Here is a 21,592-nt window from a genome sequence, read left to right on the forward strand (position 1 = left end):
GGAAATAGAGTAGCGGAGGAAGAAGAGGCTGCGGTTGTGGTGGCTGCGGCCATGGCTGCGATTGTGACTGCGGCAGTTGCAACTAGGAAAGAAAGGAAAGGAAAGGGGGAAAAAGGGGCTGCGGACGGGATTGCGGCCGCAGCGGAAGCGACTGCGTATGCAACTGTATGTCTGCGAGAGAAGGGAGGAAGGAAGGTAGTGCGGTGGAAGGGGCTGCGATTGTGGCAGCGGCAGCGGCGACAGTTGTGGCAGCTGCGTTTGGGGAAGAAAAAGAAGGAATGAGAGTAAGAGAGAGCAGGTGACTGTGCCTCGATGTTCGACACGTGGTGTAGTTGCGAAAAAAGGAAGAAAACGGGAGCACAAAATGAAACAAAGAGAGGACACGGAGGAAAAGTAGAAGGATTTGGGCTAGCACCTTCTTTGGATCTTCGGATCGAAATCCTTGAAAGGCAAGTTCCCTGATCGTTTCTCCTATAATTTCTCTGATATGTCTTATTGCAAGTTCCCTGATCGTTTCTCCTATAATTGCTCTGATATGTCTTATTGCAAGTTCCCGGATCGTTTCTCCTATAATTGCTCTGATATGTCTTATTGCAAGTTCCCTGATCGTTTCTCCTATAATTGCTCTAATCTTTCCTATTGCAAGTTCCCTGATCGTTCCTCCTACAATTGCTCTAATCTTTCCTATTGCAAGTATCCTGATCATTCCTCACTGCCATTTTTATCTCTACATTTGCTTTGAATATGAGGAACTTTGAATTGTTCTAGCCTTGCATTTGATATATCTCCTGTTTAGACGTAACGATTCGAATCTGTGCAACTTCTGATATTCTGACCTTTTGATACCGAGCTGCCTATAAGTCTTTGTTGGAAACTCTGATTTGTTCAAAACTGATTTCATTGGAAACTAGACTCGTAGACCTTTCTTTGATATATGGATTGAAAGATTTGGAATCCAAACACCTGTCCAGTTATCTGTTGAATCTGACATTATGAATTCTGCCAACAGAGATTTTGTTCTACGACACTTGCTTACCAAATTATTTGTAACTCTCTCTGTTGGACAGTTCAATTCATATGAAGCCTGTCTTATCTGAAAGTATTATCCAATGATTATTTCTGAGTAAATTGGAGCACGATTGATAGTTTGAATCATTTGTTCAATGTGCCTTCTGTATTCTGCCAGAAATCGAGCTTTGGTCGATTTCTCATATTCTGGTTTCATTCCTTTGGAAATTAATATCCTTTAGCTTTCTTATTCAATTGAGCTTTATATTACTGCTTTGAATTCTTGTATGCTCTTATCCTTAAAATTATTGCATTCTTGAAAACTGTTGTGTAACGTTTATGCTATATCGTATTGACTCATATAGGCACATGTATATCCTATTGTTCTGAATTGGCTTTCGATATGTGCCTATTCCAGTTTCATTCCTTTTGACATTGAATTCATCAAATCTTCTTATTGAATTGAGTTATATGTGATTGCTTGGATTCCATATGTGCCCTTGCTTTCAATTCCTTTCAAATCTGAATATACTTGTGAAAGATTATTGCTTACTTCAGATTGACTCGTAAAGCCACATGTACACTTTGTTGTTCCGCGCGTGCTTCCGATATATGCTACTTATTGTTAAAACTACCCTCTTGTACTCTGGTGCGTGGGATTGTCTGGACCTTTGCCAGAAATGGTAAAGGGTATGCGCTTATTGCCCGCTATGTGGGGTCCCGCTATGTGGGATATTCTGGACCTTTGCCAGAAATGGTAAAGGGTATGCGCTTATTGCCCGCTATGTGGGGTCTCGCTATGTGGGATATTCTGGATGAATCACATTCTGACTGAGATCCCACTACACCTTCTATATGTTTGATATGACATCCAGAGTTTTGGTGAATTGTTTCTGTTCATGCTCTGGATAAGTATGATATTATTGCAACGTCAAGGACGACGTTTGAGCTTCTGTACGATATTTGTTTCTGATAAGCTCTGAAATGTTTCATTCACTGATGATTTTTGCTTCGAAATGTTCCATATGCCGTTGATATGCTCCGGAACATTCCATACGCCATTGATATGCTCCAATTACTCTGTGCTCCATTTGCTATGAACTGATATGTTCTGAAATGTCCTATCGATATGCTCCAATTACTCTGTGCTCCATTTGCTATGAACTGATATGTTCTGAAATGTCCTATCTACCATTGATATGCTCCATTTGTTATGAATCAAATGTGTTTTGAATGACATGATACATATGATTTTGTATCTAATGAGATGGTATCCTTGAGAATTCTTGTATTCTGCCTTACATTATGATACCTTACTCGTTTGAAACCGTTCTTTTTGTTTTGAATATGTTTTGTCACTTGCTGAGCCGTTTTTGGCTCACTCCATTGTTATATAAATCTTTCAGGTCAGCTTGTCACTCTTCGAGATGTTTGATTTGAGCTGAGGCAGTGGATAGCTATTCAGAATTATGGGCAAGTCTTGTCGGTTGTTATGCTATTGTTGTATAAGCATATTTTGTATGTAATGAATTGTTCTGATGATCGAAATGGATATACTGTGTAAAAGTGTTAGAAGATCTCTCTTATTTGGAATTTCGGAATGTTAAGTCTAATTTATGACGATATGAACTTGTGGTGAATAGTTAGAGTTCTGATTGTATAATTTATTTAGCTTGTGGATTTATAAATGTTGTTCATGTTTGTCAAGTTGGCTTGGGTTGCCATAAATGTGAATTATCGAGTGATGTGATATATGATTTTAAAATGCACAGGTTTTATGGATGTGAATTTGATTGAATGTTTTTCAGTGTCCTCAAACGTTAGTTTGGATCCTGGATTGGTTTGTGATGATGAAAAATTTTAAAAATCATGGATATATTTGAGGGTCGTGATAGGAGAGAGCTTCCAATAGGGATTTCGTGATCCTTCGAAAAAGCGCCGACGATTGAGAAAGCGCCGATGATTTCGTGACGGGCAAGAGGCTCCGGACGTTGATGCGCCGTCCGCGACGTGAAGATAGGCGAGGGACGAAGCACCCGAAATTGGTGCGATCATACCAGCACTAAAGCACCGGATCCCATCAGAACTCCGAAGTTAAGCGTGCTTGGGCGAGAGTAGTACTAGGATGGGTGACCCCCTGGGAAGTCCTCGTGTTGCACTCCTTTTTGCTTCCCGAGATTCGAAACATCTCCCGTAGACCTCCGAGACGATTGTTTTGGGGCACGGAATTTGCCGTGACCGCTACACAGCCAGTATCGTGGGGCTCGGAGAAAGCTTTCCGTTTTGGGGTCGCAATAGCGAATCTGAGATCATTCGAGAAAGTGCCGATGGTTTCGATGCGAGCTTGCCGTGACCGATACGCGGTCATTGGGCTAGGGTTAGGGCTCGGAGAGAGCTTCCAATAGGGATTTCATGATCGTTCGAGAAAGCGCCGACGATTTCGTGACGGGCAAGAGGCTCCGGATGTTGATGCGCCGGCCACGACGTGCAGATAGGTGAGGGACGAAGCACCCGAAACTGGTTCGATCATACCAGCACTAAAGCACCGGATCCCATCAGAACTCCGAAGTTAGGCGTGCTTGGGCGAGAGTAGTACTAGGATGGGTGACCCCCTGGGAAGTCCTCGTGTTGCACTCCTTTTTGCTTCCCGAGATGCGAAACATCTCCCGTAGACCTCCGAGACGATTGTTTAGGGGCACAGAATTTGCCGTGACCGCTACGCTATCAGTATCGTGGGGCTCGGAGAGAGCTTTCAGGATTGGGGTGGCAATAGCGATTCTGAGATCATTCGAGAAAGTGCCAATGGTTTCGGCGCGAGCTTGCCGTGACCGATACGCGGTCGTTGGGCTAGGGCTCGGAGTGAGCTTCCAATAGGGATTTCGTGATCGTTCGAGAAAGCACCGACGATTTCGTGACAGGCAAGAGGCTCCGGACGTTGATGCGCCGGCCACGACGTGCAGATAGGCGAGGGACGAAGCACCCGAAACCGGTGCGATCATACCATCACAAAAGCACCGTATCCCATCAGAACTCCGAAGTTAAGCGTGCTTGGGCGAGAGTAGTACTTGGATGGGTAACCCCCTGGGAAATCCTCGTGTTGCACTCCTTTTTGCTTCCTGAAATGCGAAACATCTCTCGTAGACCTCCGAGACGATTGTTTTGGGGCAAGGAATTTGCCGTGACCGCTACACTGTCAGTATCGTGGGGCTCGGAGAGAGCTTTCCGGATTGGGGTCGCAATAGCGATTCTGAGATTGTTCGAGAAAGTGTCGATCATTTCGGCACGAGCTTGTCGTGACCGATACGCGGTCATTGGGCTAGGGCTCGGAGAGAGCTTCCAATAGGGATTTCGTGAACGTTCGAGAAAGCGCCGACGATTTCGTGACGGGCAAGAGGCTCCGGATGTTGATGCGCCGGCCACGACGTGCAGATAGGTGATGGACGAAGCACCCGACACTGGTGCGATCATACCAGCACTAAAGCACTGGATCCCATTAGAACTCCGAAGTTAAGCGTGCTTCGGCGAGAGTAGTACTAGGATGGGTGACCCCTTAGGAAGTCCTCGTGTTGCACTCTTTTTTGCTTCCCGAGATGCGAAACATCTCCCGTAGACCTCCGAGACGATTGTTTTGGGAAACGGAATTTGCCGTGACCGCTACGCTGTCAGTATCGTGGGGCTCGGAGAGAGCTTTCCGGATTGGGGCCGCAATAGCGATTCCGAGATCTTTCGAGAAAGTGCCGATGGTTTCGGCGCGAGCTTGCCGTGACCGATACGCGGTCGTTGGGCTAGGGCTCGGAGAGAGCTTCCAATAGGGATTTCGTGATCGTTCGAGAAAGCGCCGACGATTTCGTGACGGGGAAGAGGCTTCGGACGTTGATGCGCCGGCCGCGACGTGCAGATAGGCGAGGGACGAAGCACCCGAAACCGGTACGATCATACCAGCACAAAGCACCGGATCCCATCCGACACCGAAGTTAAGCGTACTTGGGCGAGAGTAGTACTAGGATGGGTGACCCCCTGGGAAGTCCTCGTGTTACACACAGTTTTGCTTCCCGAGATGCGAAACATCTCCCGTAGACCTCCGAGACGATTGTTTTGGGGCACGGAATTTGCCGTGACTGCTACACTATCAGTATCGTGGGGCTTGGAGAGAGCTTTCCAGATTGGGGTCGCAATAGCGATTCCGAGATCGTTCGAGAAAGTGCCGATGGTTTCGGCGCGAGCTTGCCGTGACCGATAGGCGGTCGTTGGGCTAGGGCTCAGAGAGAGCTTCCAATAGGGATTTCGTGATCCTTCGAGAAAGCGCCGACGATTTCGTGACGGGCAAGAGGCTCCGGACATTGATGCGTCGGCCACGACGTGCAGATCGGCGAGGGACGAAGCACCCGAAACCGGTGCGATCATACCAGCACTAAAGCACCGTATCCCATCAGAACTCCGAAGTTAAGCGTGCTTGGGCGAGAGTAGTACTAGAATGGGTGACCCCAGGGAAGTCCGTGTGTTGCACTCCTTTTTGCTTCCCGAGATGCGAAACATCTCCCGTAGACCTCCGAGACGATTGTTTTGGGGCACGGAATTTGCCGTGACCGCTACGCTGTCAGTATCGTGGGGCTCGGAGAGAGCTTTCCGGATTGGGGTCGCAATAGTGATTCCGAGATCGTTCGAGAAAGTGCCGATCATTTCGGAGCGAGCTTGCCGTGACCGATACGCGGTCATTGGGCTAGGGCTCGAAGAGAGCTTCCAATAGGGATTTCGTGATCGTTCGAGAAAGCGCCGACGATTTCGTGACGGGCAAGAGGCTCCGGACGTTGATGCGCCGGCCACGAAGTGCAGATAGCTGATGGACGAAGCACCCGAAACTGGTGCGATCATACCACCACTAAAGCACCGGATCCCATCAGAACTCCGAAGTTAAGCGTGCTTGGGCGAGAGTAGTATTAGGATGGGTGACCCCCCATGGGAAGTCCACGTGTTGCACTCCTTTTTGCTTCCCAAGATGCGAAACATCTCCCGTAGACCTCCGAGACGATTGTTTTGGGGCACGGAATTTGCCGTGATCGCTACGCAGCAAGTATCGTGGGGCTCGGAGAGAGCTTTCCGGATTGGGGTCGCAATAGCTTCCGAGATCGTCCGAGAAAGTGCCGATGGTTTCGGCATGAGCTTGCCGTGACCGATAAGCGGTTGTTGGGCTAGGGCTCGGAGAGAGCTTCCAATAGGGATTTCGTGATCGTTCGAGAAAGCGCCGACGATTTCGTGACGGGCAAGAGCCTCCGTACGTTGATGCGCCAGCCACGACGTGCAGATAGGTGAGGGACGAAGCACCCGAAACCGGTGCGATCATACCAGCACTAAAGCACCGGATACCATCAGAACTCCAAAGTTATGCGTGCTTGGGCGAGAGTAGTACTAGGATGGGTGACCCCCTGGGAAGTCCTCGTGTTGCACTCCTCTTTGCTTCCCGAGATGCGAAACATCTCCCGTAGACCTCCGAGACGATTGTTTAGGGGCACGGAATTTGCCGTGTCAGCTACGCAGTCAATATCGTGGGGCTCGGAGAGAGCTTTCCGGATTGGAGTCGCAATAGCGATTCCGAGATCGTTCGAGAAAGTGTCGATGGTTTCGGCGCGAGCTTGCCGTGACCGATACGTGGTCGTTGGGCTAGGGCTCCGAGAGAGCTTCCAATAGGGATTTCGTTATCATTCGAGAAAGCGTCGACGATTTCGTGACGGGCAAGAGGCTCCGGATGTTGATGCGCCGGCCACGACGTGCAGATAGGTGAGGGACGAAGCACCCGAAACCGGTGCGATCATACCAGCACTAAAGCACCGGATCCCATCAGAACTGCGAAGTTAAGCGTGCTTGGGCGAGAGTAGTACTAGGACGGGTGACCCCCTGGGAAGTCCTCGTGTTGCACTCCTTTTTTCTTCCCGAGATGCGAAACATCTCTAGTAGACCTCCGAGATGATTGTTTTGGGGCACGGAATTTCCCGTAACCGCTACGCAGTTAGTATCGTGGGGCTCGGAGAGAGCTTTCCGGATTGAGGTCGCAATTGCGATTACGAGATCGTTCAAGAAATTGCCGATCGTTTCGGCGCGAGCTTGCAGTGACCGATATGCAGTCGATGGGCTGGGGCTCGGAGAGAGCTTGCAATAGGGATTTCGTGATCGTTCGAGAAAGCGCCGACGGTTTCGTGACGGGCAAGAGGCTCCGGACGTTGATGCGCCGACCGCGACGTGCACATAGGCGTGGGACGAAGCACACTAAACCGGTGCGATCATACGAGCACTAAAGCATCGGATCCCATCAAAACTCCGATGTTAAGCGTGCTTGGGCGAGAGTAGTACTAGGATGGTTGACCCCTTGGGAAGTCCTCGTGTTGCACTCCTTTTTGCGTCCCGAGAAACGAAACATCTCCCGTAGACCTCCGAGCCGATTGTTTTGGGGCACGGAATTTGCCATGAACGCTACGCAGTTAGTATCGTGGGGCTCGGAGAGAGCTTTCCGGATTGGGGTCGCAATAGCGATTCCGAGATCGTTCGAAAAAGTGCCGATGGTTTCGGCGCGAGCTTGCGATGACCGATACGCGGTCGTTGGGCTAGGGCTCAGAGAGAGCTTCCAATAGGGATTTGGTGATCGTTCGAGAAAGCGACGACGATTTCGTGACGGGCAAGACGCTCCGGACGTTGATGCGCCGGCCGTGACGTGCAGATAGGCGAGGGACGAAGCACCCGAAACCGGTGCGATCATACCAGCACTAAAGCACCGGATCCCATCAGAACTCTGAAGTTAAGCGTGCTTGGGCGAGAGTAGTACTAGGATGGGTGACCCCCTGGGAAGTCCTCGTGTTGCACTCCTTTTTGCTTCCCCAGATGCGAAACATCTCCCGTAGACCTCCGAGACGATTGTTTAGGCGCACGGAATTTGCCGTGACCGCTACACTGTCAGTATCGTGGGGCTCGGAGAGAGCTTTCCAGATTGGGGTTGCAATAGCTATTCCGAGATCGTTCGAGAAAGTGCCGATGGTTTCGGCGCGAGCTTGCCGTGACCGATACGCGGTCGTTGGGCTAGGGCTCGGAGAGAGCTTCCAATAGGGATTTCGTGATCGTTCGAGAAAGCACCAACGATTTCGTTACGGGCAAGAGGCTCCGGACGTTTATGCGCCGGCCACGACGTGCAGATAGGCGAGGGACGAAGCACCCGAAACCGGTGCGATCATACCATCACTAAAGCACCGTATCCCATCAGGACTCCAAATTTAAGCATGCTTGAGCGAGAGTAGTACTTGGATGGGTAACCCCCTGGGAAATCATCGTGTTGCACTCCTTTTTGCTTCCTGAAATGCGAAACATCTCCCGTAGACCTCCGAGACGATTGTTTTGGGTCACGGAATTTGCCGTGACCGCAACACTGTTAGTATCGTGGGGCTCGTAGAGAGCTTTCCGGATTGGGGTCGCAATAGCGATTCCGAGATCGTTCGAGAAAGTGTCAATCATTTCGGCGCGAGCTTGCCGTGACCGATACGCGGTCATTGTGCTAGGGCTCGGAGAGAGCTTCCAATAGGGATTTCGTGATCGTTCGAGAAAGCGCCGACGATTTCGTGACGGGCAAGAGGCTACGGACGTTGATTCGCCGGCCACGACGTGCAGATAGGTGATGGACGAAGCACCCGAAACCGGTGCGATCATACCAGCACTAAAGCACTGGATCCCATCAGAACTCCGAAGTTAAGCATGCTTGGGCGAGAGTAGTACTAGGATGGGTGACCCCGTGGGAAGTCCTCGTGTTGCACTACTTTTTGCTTCCCGAGATGCGAAACATCTCCCGTAGACCTCCGAGACGATTGTTTTGGGGCACGGAATTTGCCGTGACCGCTATGCTGTCAGTATCGTGGGGCTCGGAGAGAGCCTTCCGGATTGGGGTCGCAATAGCGATTCTGAGATCGTTCGAGAAAGTGCCGATGGTTTCGGCGCGAGCTTGCCGTGACCGATACGCGGTCGTTGGGCTAGGGCTCGGAGAGAGCTTCCAATAGGGATTTCGTGATCGTTCGAGAAAGCGCCGACGATTTCGTGACGGGCAAGAGGCTCCGGACGTTGGTGCGACGGCCGCGACGTGCAGTTAGGCGAGGGACGAAGTACCCGAAACAGGTGCGATCAGACCAGCACCAAGCACCGGATCCCATCCGAACTACGAAGTTAAGCGTGTTTGGGCTAGAGTAGTACTAGGATGGGTGACCCCCTAGGAAGTCCTCGTGTTGCACTCCTTTTTGCTTCCCGAGATGCGAAACATCTCCCGTAGACCTTCTAGATGACTGTTTTGGGGCACGAAATTTGCCGTGACCGCTACGCTATCAGTATCGTGGGGCTCGGAGAGAGCTTTCCAGATTGGGGTCGCAATAGCGATTCCGAGATCGTTCGAGAAAGTGCCAATGGTTTCGGCGCGAGCTTGCCGTGACTGATACGCGGTCGTTGGGCTAGGGCTTAGAGAGAGCTTCCAATAGGGATTTCGTGATCCTTCGAGAAAGCGCCGACGATTTCGTGACGGGCAAGAGGCTCCGGACGTTGTTGCGCCAGCCACGACGTGCAGATCGGCGAGGGACGAAGCACTCGAAACCAGTGCGATCATACCAGCACTAAAGCACCGTATCCCATCAGAACTCCGAAGTTAAGCGTGCTTGGGTGAGAGTAGTACTAGGATGGGTGACCCCAGGTTAGTCCTCGTGTTGCACTCCTTTTTGCGTCCCGAGATGCGAAACATCTCCCGTAGACCGCCGAGACGATTGTTTTGGGGCACGGAATTTGCCGTGACCGCTACGCTGTCAGTATCGTGGGGCTCCAAGAGAGCTTTCCAGATTGGGGTCGCAATAGCGATTCCGAGATCGTTCGAGAAAGTGCCGATCATTTCAGAGCGAGCTTGCCGTGACCGATACGCGGTCATTGGGCTAGGGCTCGGAGAGAGCTTCCAATAAGGATTTCGTGATCGTTCGAGAAAGCGTCGACGATTTCGTGATGGGCAAGAGGCTCCGGACGTTTATGCGCAGGCCACGACGTGCAGATAGCTGATGGACGAAGCACCCGAAACCGGTGCGATCATACCAGCACTAAAGCACCGGAACCCATCAAAACTCCGAAGTTAAGCGTGCTTGGGCGAGAGTAGTACTAGGATGGGTGACCCCCTGGGAAGTCCTCGTGTTGCACTCCTTTTTGCTTCCCGAGATGCGAAACATCTCCCGTAGGCCTCCGAGACGATAGTTTTGGGGCACGGAATTTACCGTGACCACTACGCAGTCAGTATCATGGGGCTCGGAAAGAGCTTTCCGGATTGAGGTCACAATAGCGATTCCGAGATCGTTCGAGAAAGTGCCGATGGTTTCGGCGCGAGCTTGCCGTGACCGACACGCGGTTGATGGGCTAGGGCTCGGAGAGAGCTTACAATAGGGATTTCGTGATCGTTCGAGAAAGCGCCGACGATTTTGTGACAGGCAAGAGGCTCCGGACGTTGATGCGCCGGCCGCGACGTGCAGATAGGCGAGGGACGAAGCACCCGAAACCGGTGCGATCATACTAGCACTAAAGCACCGGATCCCATCAGAACTCCGAAGTTAAGTGTGCTTGGGCGAGAGTAGTACTAGGATGGGTGACCCTAGGGAAGTCCTCGTGTTGCACTCCTTTTTGCTTCCCGAGATGCGAAACATCTCCCGTAGACCTCCGAGACGATTGTTTTGGGGCACGGAATTTGCCGTGACCGCTATGCTATCAATATCGTGGGACTCGGAGAGAGCTTTCCGGATTGGGGTCGCAATAGCGATTCCGAGATCGTTCAAGAAAGTGCCGATGGTTTCGGCGCGAGCTTGCCGTGACCGATACGCGGTCGTTGGGCTAGGGCTCGAAGAGAGCTTCCAATAGGGATTTCGTGATCGTTCGAGAAAGCGCCGACGATTTCGTGACGGGCAAGAGGCTCCGGACGTTGATGCGCCGGCCGCGACGTGCAGATAGGCGAGGGACGAAGCACCCGAAATCGGTGCGATCATACCAGTACTAAAGCACCGGATCCCATCAGAACTCCGAAGTTAAGCGTGCTTGGGTGAGAGTAGTACTAGGATGGGTGACCCCCTGGGAAGTCCTCGCACGGAATTTGCCGTGACCGCTATGCTATCAATATCGTGGGGCTCGGAGAGAGCTTTCCGGATTGGGGTCGCAATAGCGATTCCGAGATCGTTCAAGAAAGTGCCGATGGTTTCGGCACGAGCTTGCCGTGACCGATACGCGGTCGTTGGGCTAGGGCTCGGAGAGAGCTTCCAATAGGGATTTCGTGATCGTTCGAGAAAGCGCCGACGGTTTCGTGACGGGCAAGAGGCTCCGGACGTTGATGCGCCGACCGCGACGTGCACATTGGCGTGGGACGAAGCACACTAAACTGGTGCGATCATACGAGCACTAAAGCACCGGAAACCATCAGAACTCCGATGTTAATCGTGCTTGAGCGAGAGTAGTACTAGGATGGGTGACCCCTTGGGAAGTCCTCGTGTTGCACTCCTTTTTGCGTCCCGAGATACGAAACATCTCCCGTAGTCCTCCGAGACGATTGTTTTGGGGCACGGAATTTGCCATGAACGCTACGCAGTTTGTATCGTGGGGCTCGGAGAGAGCTTTCCGGATTGTGGTCGCAATAGCGATTCCGAGATCGTTCGGAAAAGTGCCGATGGTTTCGGCGCGAGCTTGCCATGACCGATACGCGGTCGTTGGGCTAGGGCTCCCGTGACGTGCAGATAGGCGAGGGACGAAGCACCCGAAACCGGTGCGATCATACTAGCACTAAAGCACCGGATCCCATCAGAACTTCGAAGTCAAGTGTGCTTGGGCGAGAGTAGTACTAGGATGGGTGACCCCATGGGAAGTCCTCGTGTTGCACTCCTTTTTGCTTCCCCAGATGCGAAACATCTCCCGTAGACCTCCGAGACGATTGGTTAGGTGCACGGAATTTGCCGTGACCGCTATGCTATCAATATCGTGGGGCTCGGAGAGAGCTTTCCGGATTGGGGTCGCAATAGCGATTCCGAGATCGTTCAAGAAAGTGCCGATGGTTTCGGCGCGAGCTTGCCGTGACCGATACGCGGTCGTTGGGCTAGGGCTCGGAGAGAGCTTCCAATAGGGATTTCGTGATCGTTCGAAAAAGCGCCGACGATTTCGTGACGGGCAAGAGGCTCCGGACGTTGATGCGCCGGCCGCGACATGCAGATAGGCGAGCGACGAAGCACCCGAAACCGGTGCGATCATACCAGCACTAAAGCACCGGATCCCATTGGAACTCCGAAGTTAAGCGTGCTTGGTCGAGAGTAGTACTAGGATGGGTGACCCCCTGGGAAGTCCTCGTGTTGCACTCCTTTTTGCTTCCCGAGATGCGAAACATCTCCCGTAGACCTCCGAGACGATTGTTTTGGGGCACGGAATTTGCCGTAACCGCTACGCAGTCAGTATCGTGGGGCTCGGAGAGAGCTTTCCGGATTGGAGTTGCAATAGCGATTCCGAGATCATTCGAGAAAGTGCCGATGGTTTCGGTGCGAGCTTGCCGTGACCGATACGCGGTCGTTGGGCTAGGGCTCGGAGTGAGCTTCCAATAGGGATTTCGTGATCGTTCGAGAAAGCGCCGACGATTTCATGACGGGCAAGTGGCTCCGGACGTTGATGCGCCGGCCACGACGTGCAGATAGGCGAGGGACGAAGCACCCGAAACCGGTGCGATCATACCAGCACTAAAGTACCGTATCCCATCAGAACTCCGAAGTTAAGCGTGCTTGGGCAAGAGTAGTACTAGGATGGGTAACCCCCAGGGAAGTGTTAGGATCGAGAGCACTAAGAGGGGGGGGTGAATTAGTGCAGCGGAAATCTTTCAGCGATTAAAAATGAAAGCTGCGTTCGTTTGATAAAAACTATTTTGATGCAAATGCCGATTCTAAGAATACCTATGATTAAGTGCAGTTTATGTCTAAACACAGTTTGCGTCTAAGCGCAGTTTACGCAGTTTGCGTCTAAATGCAGTTTGCGTCAAAATGCAGATTGTGTCTAAGCGCAGTTTGCGTCTAAGCGCAGTTTGCGTCTAAGATCAGATTGCATCTAAGCGCAGTGCAGTTTGCGTCTAAACGCAGTTTTACGTCTAAACACAGTTTTACGTCTAAACATAGTTTTACGTTTAAACGCAGTTTGCGTCTAAACGCAGTTTTACGTCGAAACGTAGTTTTACGTTTAAAAGTAGTTTACGTCTAAAACACAGTTTTACGTCTAAACATAGTTTATGCAGTTTACGTCTAAACGTAGTTTTAAAGGGATCTGAACTTAGAAACTTCGTTCGTAAAAGCGCAGAAGGCAGTTTTGCAGAATCAAAACATAAACGTAAACTGTAATGTATGAAAACACCGATTTACGTCTGAATGCAGATTCGGAAAGATCAGCACTTAGAAACTTGTTCGTAAACGCGCAGAGAGCAGTAGCTATGTAGGAGGTTTTTAGTAATGATAAAGTGCTCAAAATAAACGCAAACCAGAGATTTAGAGTGGTTCGGTCAGTCTTGACCTACTCCACTTTTGGCTTCCTCCACCGATGAGGTCACCGACGTCAACTAGAGGCCATCCTTCAATAGGCGAAGGCCAACTGCCCTTTTACAGATTCACTCCTTTTGATGGGCTCAGGAAACAACCCTTACAGGACCTTTCTCTCCTCTCTTTACAACTCAAGACTTGAAGAACAGAAAGAGGAGAACTTTAGGACTTTTCACAAATTTGAGCTCTTAGAATCACAGAAAAGATCAAGAATTCAGTGTAGGTCTGTATCTTTTCAGTGTTGAATGGGTGGGGTATTTATAGGCCCCAACCCAATTCAAATTTGGAGCTCAAAATGATCAAATCCCGAAATTCCGGGATCAGGCGGTTGCACCTCCTGACTGGAGAGGTTGCACCGCCTGGCAGAACTCGAAGACTGAGCCCAGGCAGTTGCACCTCTGTGTTAGGGGCGGTTGCACCTCCTGAGTCTGGCTCGGAGACTGAGCCCTAGGCGGTGCCACCTCTTGACTGAGGCGGTTGCACCTCTCTGCCAGAGCTTGAAGACCGAGCTCAGGCGGTGCCACCTCTCTGTCAGGGAGGTTGCACCGCCCAGTCTAGCTCGAAGACTGAGCTCAAGCGGTGCCACCTCCTGGCTGGGGCGGTTGCACCGCCCAGTCTCGCTGGGAGGCTTAGCCCAGGCGGTGCCACCTCCTGGCCTAGGCGGTTGCACCTCCTGGTGCAATCAGGGTCCGAATGGTTAGCTCCATTCGGCCCAATTTCAGTCTTTCAGGGGCCCAATTGCCCCAAGATTAAGCTAATGGGATCACCTCCCATTTTTCAACTTAATCAATGTGCTAACTACGATTAGATCTAAGACAATTTCTGCAGCTTTGCTTCGGTGCGTCCATCGCTTCTTCCGGCGAGTTTCCGGCGAACTTCCGTCGATCATCCGATGAACCCTCGGTGATGCTCCTGCAGACTTCCGGCAAACTCCTGGACTTAGCGACGATCCACTTGGCGAGTTCCGACGAGCTTCGCTTGGCAAGCTTCTGGACTTCTCGGATCTGTTCTCGCAGAACCTCCGACGACCGTCCGAACTTCCGTCGAACTCTCGAACTCCCAACGTGATCATGAACTTGACTCCAGCGCAACTCCTGCTGCTTGTCTATCTTTCATCGTAGTTAATCCTGCACACTTATCTCAATACATAGATTAGACAACAAATGACAATTGACTTCATAATCAAAATCCGAGATTCAACAATCTCCCCCTTTTTGATGATGACAATCAATTGATAATGGAGTTATCCTTAACTCCCCCTGTCTATATGCCATAGTTGAGATAAGTCAACCTTGAATTCAAGACCTAAGAATTCAAGTGACGTATTGATAAGTTAGATCAGTTAAACTTATCAATACTCCCATCATGATACTCATCATGATGTATCTCTTCAAAGATGATGTCAAGGCTTGACATACATCATCAAGTTTGTATGATTGTGTTTGTAACTATTCATCATGTAGTTTGAACATTATCATATAAAGCTGTGAAGCACTATTACATGATGCACACATTTGAAATATTCTAGCAAGTTTTGCATTTTCTTCACATGATAAGATATCAACTCAGGGCATAATGCAAACTGTAGCACATGTTCATATATCTCTTGGTGATGCAAGGATTGCATAATCATAGCAGTGTTTATAGCATCACTCATAGTATTTCTAATCATGGCAGTGTTTATCAATTCATATATCTCCCCCTTTGTCATCAACAAAAAGCATAGTAATTATATTACCAGGAAAATAATAATAGCAAGCTTATAGAGGAATTTTACATAGATTGCTTTAAATACTTCTTCCCCTTTTTGTTATAATCCATTGTCTATGTAAAGATTTTGCAGGATGGAATACATACACATGAATCACTTCATCAAATCTATTTCAGAAACTTATTTTTCATGAAAGTGTACGAGAAAATTTGTTTTATAGCATTCGAATAAATAAGATGCATTCGGACAAGATTTTGTTGCAGATTTTCACATATAATCATAGAAACATGGCAATCAAGTGATTTGATCATTCAATATAGTCTGAAAAATAATTTTAACAAATTTATCTATTCGGACACATCAACATTCCTAATTCTCTTCGAATGAAATCAAATTGTTCTTCACTTAGAGGTTTTGTAAAAATGTCAGCTAGTTGATGTTTAGTATCAATGAACTCTATGGTTACGTCATGATTAGTGACATGATCTCGTATAAAGTGATGTCTAATATCAATATGTTTTGTTCTTGAGTGTTGTATAGGATTCTTAGTTAAGCATATTGCACTCGTGTTATCACATTTAATGGGAATATCTTTAAGATTAACTTTGTAATCTTCTAAAGTGTTTTTCATCCATACAACTTGTGCACAGCATGCACTTGCTGTAATATATTCAGCTTCGGTTGTTGATAGAGCAACCGAGCTTTATTTCTTAGATGACCAGGAAACAAGGGCATGTCCTAAAAATTGACATGATCCTGATGTGCTTTTTCTATCTAGTCTACAGCCAGCGAAGTCCGCATCAGCATAAGCTGTTAACTCAAAATTTTCTGATTTTGGGTACCATAATCCTAGATTTGTGGTTCCATTAAGATATCTAAGTATTCTTTTAACTGCTTTGAGATGAGATATCTTAGGGTTTGATTGAAATCTAGCACAAAGTCCTACACTGAACATGATGTCTGGTCTGGTGGCAGTGAGGTAAAGTAAACTTCCTATCATACCCCTATAAGTTTTTTGATCAAAGCTTTCTCCACTTTCATCAATTTCTAACTTAGTGGAGGTGCTCATAGGAGTGTTACTAGCCTTTGAGTTGTTCATATTAAACCTTTTTAATAAATTCATGGCATATTTAGTTTGACTCTGACATCAAAGTCAAATTCAGAGTCATTGCTTAGTTTGACTAATAAAGATGCCATTGCTTAGTTGTTTGATTTGTAAACCTAAGAAGAATGTTAATTCTCCCATTAAGCTCATTTCGAATTCAAAACTCATAGTTTTAGCAAAAGATTCACAAAGAGATTCATTTGTAGAGCCAAAGATGATATCATCAACATAAATCTGAACAATGAGAAAATTATTTTCAAAATTCTTGATAAACAATGTAGTATCAACCTTGCCTTTTGTAAAGTTATTTTTGATAAGAAAAGAACTAAGTCTCTCATACCAAGCCCTTGGGGCTTGTTTTAAACCATAGAGAGCTTTAGTTAATCTAAACACATGATTAGGGATGCTATTATTTTCAAATCCAGGAGGTTGTTCAACATAAACTTCTTCGGAAATAAAGCCATTTAGAAAAGCGCTTTTAACATCCATTTGAAATAACTTAAAATTATTACTACTAGCGTAGGCAAGGAGCATCCTTATGGCTTCCAATCGAGCCACAGGTGTGAAGGTTTCTTCGTAATCGATACCTTCTTCTTGGTTGAAACCTTTGGCCACTAATCTAGCCTTGTTTCTAACCACGATACCATTTTCATCTTGCTTGTTTCTGAAAACCCATTTAGTACCAATAACTAAATGGTCATTTGGCCTAGGAACAAGCTTCCACACCTCATTTCTCTCAAATTGATTCAATTCATCTTGCATTGCGATAATCCATGAATCATCTTTCATGGCTTCGTCAATGCATTTGGGTTCAATTTGGGAGAGAAGGCGGCGTTTGCACAAAAAGTTTTAAGAGAAGATCGTGTTTGAACCCCCTTTGACGTGTCTCCTAAGATTAGCTCCTTGGGATGAGCATCTACATATTTCCAATCCTTGGGTAAGGATATTTCGGGAGTGGATGCATCCAAGTTGCTAGTTGGAGAAGGGGTTTCATTTAAATTCAAGGAATCAAAATTAACATCTTCGTCAAGATCATTTTTCGTGATTTCGGAAATCTCATTGAAAACAACATGAATGGATTCTTCGATAATTAAAGTTCTTTTATTGAAGATATGAAAGGCTTTAGAAACAGTAGAATAACCAAGAAAGATTCCTTCATCGGATTTAGCATCAAATTTTCCTAAGTTGTCCTTTTCATTTAAGATAAAACACTTACACCCAAAGACTTTAAAATATGAAACATTGGGTTTTTTATTGTTCCATAACTCATAGGGAGTTTTGGTTAGTAGAGGTCTTACTAGAACTCTATTCAAAATGTAGCATGCAGTATTTACGGCTTCGACCCAAAAATATTTGGGTAGGTTGTGTTCATTCAACATGGTTCTTGCCATTTCTTGTAAATTTCGATTTTTTCTTTCTACAACTCCATTTTGTTGAGGATTTCTAGGAGTAGAGAAATTATGGTTGTATCCATTGAGTTCACAAAATTCCTGAAAATCATGGTTTTGAAATTCACCACCATGATCACTTCTAATTGATGAAATCATAGACCCTTTCTCATTCTGAACAAGTTTGCGAAACTTGGTAAAAGATCTAAGGCACTCACTTTTCTATTTTAAGAAGTAAGTCCATGTGTATCTACTATAGTCATCCACGATGACGAAGGCGTATTTGCTACCTCCTAGGCTTGATGTGGAGATTGGTCCGAATAAGTCCATATGGATCAATTGTAAGGGCCTAGAGATGCTTATTTGATTTTTAGATTTTAAGCTACTCTTAATTTGTTTACCTAATTGGCAAGCATCACATACATTATCTTTGATGAACTTGATATGAGGAATTCCTCTTACAAGTTCTTTGGATGATATTTGAGTGATTAGTTTCATGCTAGCATGACCTAATCTTCTATGCCATATCCAAGCATCCTCATTCAAAGCAGAAAAACATATTTCATTACACAAATCATTGATGTCAATAGTGTATACGTTATTTTGTTTCAATGCAATCATAGATATATTTTTGTGTGGTTTTTCAATGATGCAAGCATTAGATTCAAATCTTATAATATATCCTTTATCACATAATTGACTAATGCTCAAGAGGTTATATTTTAAACCATCAACTAGCAAAACATCTTCAATAGAGAAGTTGGATTTGTTACCTATGGTTCTTTTGCCAATGATTTTACCCTTGTTGTTGTCTCCGAATGTGACATATCCTTCGTCTATGCTAGTGAGCTTAGAGAATTGAGATGGATCTCCGGTCATATGCCTTGAGCATCCACTATCAAGGTACCATCTCTTGCTCCTAGCTTGCGATGGTTTAGTTTTTTATAAGAAAGGATGATGTTTAGGTACCCATTTGCTTTTGGGTGCCTCATAAATAGATCTACATTTTCTATCATGTTGCATAGAATTTGTCATGGTTCCTTTAGGAACCCAAATCAATTTGTTTGGACTTATTTTCTTGAATGGACAACAATGTGTCTTGTGTCCAAATTTACAACAGAAGTTACATTTGTCTTGATGTTGAATATGTAAGATGGAGCCTTTTTATGAAGGTGGTTGGATTTTGGTGAGGACTTCTCACGAATCCAATTCCACTTCTTTTGGGAACGTGACCCTTGTTTGTAAGGATCATGTTTAATGACTTGCTACCAACCTCGAATTTCTTCAAGGTGTCCTTAAGTAGCAAGTTTTCTTTTTGGAGAGTTTCTAGATCATGGCATTTTATGCATGGGCTTAAACTATCATGATGTTCAGCATTTAACTTATCGAAATTACAAATAAGACTATCATGCTCCTTTTTTAGCAATATGTATTTACTACTGATAGTCTTACACTCATCAAACAATTTATGGAAAGCATTTAATAATTCATCGAATGATAAATCTGCATCTATTGAATTTGTTACCTCATCTTCGATGGCCATTAAGGCGTAATGAGCAACTTGCTCGGTATTGGACTCCTCTTCTTCGGATGCGCTCGAGTCATCCCATGTTGCTTGAAGCGCCTTCTTCTTTGATGTTCTCCTTTTGACTTGGGGACAATCACTCTTGTAGTGTCCCGGCTTTTTGCATTCATAGCAGATTACTTGGTCCTTCTTGGGTTCAGGTTTATTTTTTGCATCATTCTTAAACTTGTTTCTTTTAAAGAACTTTTTAAACTTTCTTGTTAGAAGTGCCAAGTCATCATCACAGTCCTCATCACTTGAGTTTTCTCTCAAGTGGCATTCAGAAGTTTTGAGTGCCATATCCTTCCTGTTCTTTGGAAGGATGTCTTCTTGCTCTTCATGAGCTTTACAAGTCATTTCGTAGGTCATTAATGATCCGATTAGTTCTTCAAGAGGGAAATTTCGCAGATCTTTTGCCTCTTAAATAGCAGTGACTTTAGGATCCCAACTCTTAGGAAGGGATCTTAGTATCTTATTAACAAGCTCAAAATCCGAAAAGCTCTTTCCGAGTCCTTTTAGACCGTTGACGACATCCGTGAAACGGGTAAACATGTCGCCAATGGTTTCACTCTGTTTCATCCGGAAAAGTTCGAAAGAATGTAACAGCAAATTGATTTTTGACTCTTTTACTCTACTTGTGCCTTCATGGGTCACTTCGAGTGTGTGCCAAATATCAAATGCAGTTTCACAAGTTGAAACACGGTTAAACTCGTTTTTATCAAGTGCACAAAATAAGGCATTCATAGCCTTTGCATTAAGAGCGAAAGCCTTCTTCTCCAAATCATTCCAATCGATCATTGGAAGAGAAGACTTCAAAAATCCGTTTTCGACAAGATTCCACAGTTCAAAATCCATAGAAATAAGAAAGATCCTCATTCGGGTCTTCCAGTAGGTGTAGTCCGTCCCACTGAACATGGGTGGACGCGTAATAGAATGCCCCTCTTGGTTTCCGGCGTATGCCATTTATCTTGGGTTTTAATTCGTTAGAGAGTTAACCTTGCTCTGATACCAATTGTTAGGATTGAGAGCACTAAGAGGGGGGGGTGAATTAGTGCAACGGAAATCTTTCAGCGATTAAAAACGAAAGCTGCGTTCATTTGATAAAACTATTTTGATGCAAATGCCGATTCTAAGAATACCTATGATTAAGTGCAGTTTATGTCTAAACACAGTTTGCGTCTAAGCGCAGTTTACGCAGTTTGCGTCTAAATGCAGTTTGCGTCTAAATGCAGATTGCGTCTAAGCGCAGTTTGCGTCTAAGATCAGATTGCGTCTAAGCGCAGTGTAGTTTGCGTCTAAACGCAGTTTTACGTCTAAACACAGTTTTACGTCTAAACGTAGTTTTACGTTTAAACGCAGTTTGCGTCTAAACGTAATTTTACGTCTAAACGTAGTTTTACGTTTAAAAGTAGTTTACGTCTAAAACACAGTTTTACGTCTAAACACAGTTTGTGCAGTTTACGTCTAAACGCAGTTTTAAAGGGATCTGAACTTAGAAACTTCGTTCGTAAAAGCGCAGAAGACAGTTTTGCAGAATCAAAACGTAAACGTAAACTGTATTGTATGTAAACACCGATTTACGTCTAAATGCATATTCGGAAAGATCAGCACTTAGAAACTTGTTTGTAAAGGCGCAGAGAGCAGTAGCTATGTAGGAGGTTTGCAGTAATGATAAAGTGCTCAAAATAAACGCAAACCAGAGATTTAGAGTGGTTCGGTCAGTCTTGACCTACTCCACTTTTGGCTTCCTCCACCGACGAGGTCACTGACGTCAACTAGAGGCCTTCCTTCAATAGGCGAAGGCCAACTGCCCTTTTACAGATTCACTCCTTTTGATGGGCTCAGGAGACAACCCTTACAGGACCTTTCTCTCCTCTCTTTACAACTCAAGACTTGAAGAACAGAGAGAGGAGAACTTTAGGACTTTTCACAAATTTGAGCTCTTAGAATCACAGAAAAGATCAAGAATTCGGTGTAGGTCTATATCTTTTCAGTGTTGAATGGGTGGGGTATTTATAGGCCCCAACCCAATTCAAATTTGGAGCTCAAAACGATCAAATCCCAGAATTCCGGGATCAGGCGGTTGCACCTCCTGACTAGAGAGGTTGCACCGCCTGGCAGAGCTCGAAGACTGAGCCCAGGCGGTTGCACCTCTGTGTCAGGGGCGGTTGCACCTCCTGAGTCTGGCTCGGAGACTGAGCCCCAAGCGGTGCCACCTCTTGA

The 21,592-nt window shown here is 46.6% G+C and overlaps 18 non-coding genes and 4 pseudogenes across 18 annotated transcripts; all 22 read left to right on the forward strand.

Moving 5' to 3' along the window:
• The first annotated feature begins 3,051 nt into the window (after positions 1-3,051).
• On the forward strand, positions 3,052-3,170 carry LOC135629767 (5S ribosomal RNA). The gene has a single exon (XR_010493334.1). It is a non-coding gene; the product is annotated as a 5S ribosomal RNA (ribosomal RNA).
• A 356-nt stretch (positions 3,171-3,526) lies between these two features.
• Positions 3,527-3,645, forward strand: LOC135630543 (5S ribosomal RNA). Its single transcript, XR_010494065.1, has one exon. It is a non-coding gene; the product is annotated as a 5S ribosomal RNA (ribosomal RNA).
• A 350-nt stretch (positions 3,646-3,995) lies between these two features.
• LOC135629952 (5S ribosomal RNA) lies at positions 3,996-4,114 on the forward strand. The gene has a single exon (XR_010493513.1). It is a non-coding gene; the product is annotated as a 5S ribosomal RNA (ribosomal RNA).
• A 350-nt stretch (positions 4,115-4,464) lies between these two features.
• LOC135629799 (5S ribosomal RNA) lies at positions 4,465-4,583 on the forward strand. Its single transcript, XR_010493366.1, has one exon. It is a non-coding gene; the product is annotated as a 5S ribosomal RNA (ribosomal RNA).
• A 350-nt stretch (positions 4,584-4,933) lies between these two features.
• On the forward strand, positions 4,934-5,050 carry LOC135630077 (5S ribosomal RNA; annotated as a pseudogene).
• Positions 5,051-5,400: 350 nt separating this feature from the next.
• On the forward strand, positions 5,401-5,518 carry LOC135629974 (5S ribosomal RNA). The gene has a single exon (XR_010493534.1). It is a non-coding gene; the product is annotated as a 5S ribosomal RNA (ribosomal RNA).
• A 350-nt stretch (positions 5,519-5,868) lies between these two features.
• LOC135629918 (5S ribosomal RNA) lies at positions 5,869-5,989 on the forward strand. The gene has a single exon (XR_010493479.1). It is a non-coding gene; the product is annotated as a 5S ribosomal RNA (ribosomal RNA).
• Positions 5,990-6,337: 348 nt separating this feature from the next.
• On the forward strand, positions 6,338-6,456 carry LOC135629897 (5S ribosomal RNA). Its single transcript, XR_010493459.1, has one exon. It is a non-coding gene; the product is annotated as a 5S ribosomal RNA (ribosomal RNA).
• Positions 6,457-6,806: 350 nt separating this feature from the next.
• LOC135630562 (5S ribosomal RNA) lies at positions 6,807-6,925 on the forward strand. The gene has a single exon (XR_010494084.1). It is a non-coding gene; the product is annotated as a 5S ribosomal RNA (ribosomal RNA).
• A 350-nt stretch (positions 6,926-7,275) lies between these two features.
• Positions 7,276-7,394, forward strand: LOC135630007 (5S ribosomal RNA). Its single transcript, XR_010493566.1, has one exon. It is a non-coding gene; the product is annotated as a 5S ribosomal RNA (ribosomal RNA).
• A 350-nt stretch (positions 7,395-7,744) lies between these two features.
• LOC135630123 (5S ribosomal RNA) lies at positions 7,745-7,863 on the forward strand. Its single transcript, XR_010493650.1, has one exon. It is a non-coding gene; the product is annotated as a 5S ribosomal RNA (ribosomal RNA).
• Positions 7,864-8,213: 350 nt separating this feature from the next.
• Positions 8,214-8,332, forward strand: LOC135630079 (5S ribosomal RNA; annotated as a pseudogene).
• A 350-nt stretch (positions 8,333-8,682) lies between these two features.
• On the forward strand, positions 8,683-8,801 carry LOC135630328 (5S ribosomal RNA). Its single transcript, XR_010493855.1, has one exon. It is a non-coding gene; the product is annotated as a 5S ribosomal RNA (ribosomal RNA).
• Positions 8,802-9,151: 350 nt separating this feature from the next.
• On the forward strand, positions 9,152-9,269 carry LOC135630041 (5S ribosomal RNA; annotated as a pseudogene).
• A 350-nt stretch (positions 9,270-9,619) lies between these two features.
• LOC135630029 (5S ribosomal RNA) lies at positions 9,620-9,737 on the forward strand. Its single transcript, XR_010493588.1, has one exon. It is a non-coding gene; the product is annotated as a 5S ribosomal RNA (ribosomal RNA).
• Positions 9,738-10,087: 350 nt separating this feature from the next.
• LOC135630445 (5S ribosomal RNA) lies at positions 10,088-10,206 on the forward strand. The gene has a single exon (XR_010493971.1). It is a non-coding gene; the product is annotated as a 5S ribosomal RNA (ribosomal RNA).
• A 350-nt stretch (positions 10,207-10,556) lies between these two features.
• LOC135629804 (5S ribosomal RNA) lies at positions 10,557-10,674 on the forward strand. The gene has a single exon (XR_010493371.1). It is a non-coding gene; the product is annotated as a 5S ribosomal RNA (ribosomal RNA).
• Positions 10,675-11,024: 350 nt separating this feature from the next.
• LOC135630030 (5S ribosomal RNA) lies at positions 11,025-11,143 on the forward strand. Its single transcript, XR_010493589.1, has one exon. It is a non-coding gene; the product is annotated as a 5S ribosomal RNA (ribosomal RNA).
• A 280-nt stretch (positions 11,144-11,423) lies between these two features.
• Positions 11,424-11,542, forward strand: LOC135630039 (5S ribosomal RNA). Its single transcript, XR_010493597.1, has one exon. It is a non-coding gene; the product is annotated as a 5S ribosomal RNA (ribosomal RNA).
• A 259-nt stretch (positions 11,543-11,801) lies between these two features.
• LOC135630572 (5S ribosomal RNA) lies at positions 11,802-11,920 on the forward strand. Its single transcript, XR_010494094.1, has one exon. It is a non-coding gene; the product is annotated as a 5S ribosomal RNA (ribosomal RNA).
• Positions 11,921-12,270: 350 nt separating this feature from the next.
• Positions 12,271-12,389, forward strand: LOC135630357 (5S ribosomal RNA). The gene has a single exon (XR_010493883.1). It is a non-coding gene; the product is annotated as a 5S ribosomal RNA (ribosomal RNA).
• A 350-nt stretch (positions 12,390-12,739) lies between these two features.
• Positions 12,740-12,857, forward strand: LOC135630076 (5S ribosomal RNA; annotated as a pseudogene).
• Positions 12,858-21,592: the final 8,735 nt, after the last annotated feature.

Source organism: Musa acuminata, chromosome BXJ3-1 (assembly GCF_036884655.1).
Source record: "Musa acuminata AAA Group cultivar baxijiao chromosome BXJ3-1, Cavendish_Baxijiao_AAA, whole genome shotgun sequence".
Classification (NCBI taxonomy): Eukaryota; Viridiplantae; Streptophyta; class Magnoliopsida; order Zingiberales; family Musaceae; genus Musa; species Musa acuminata.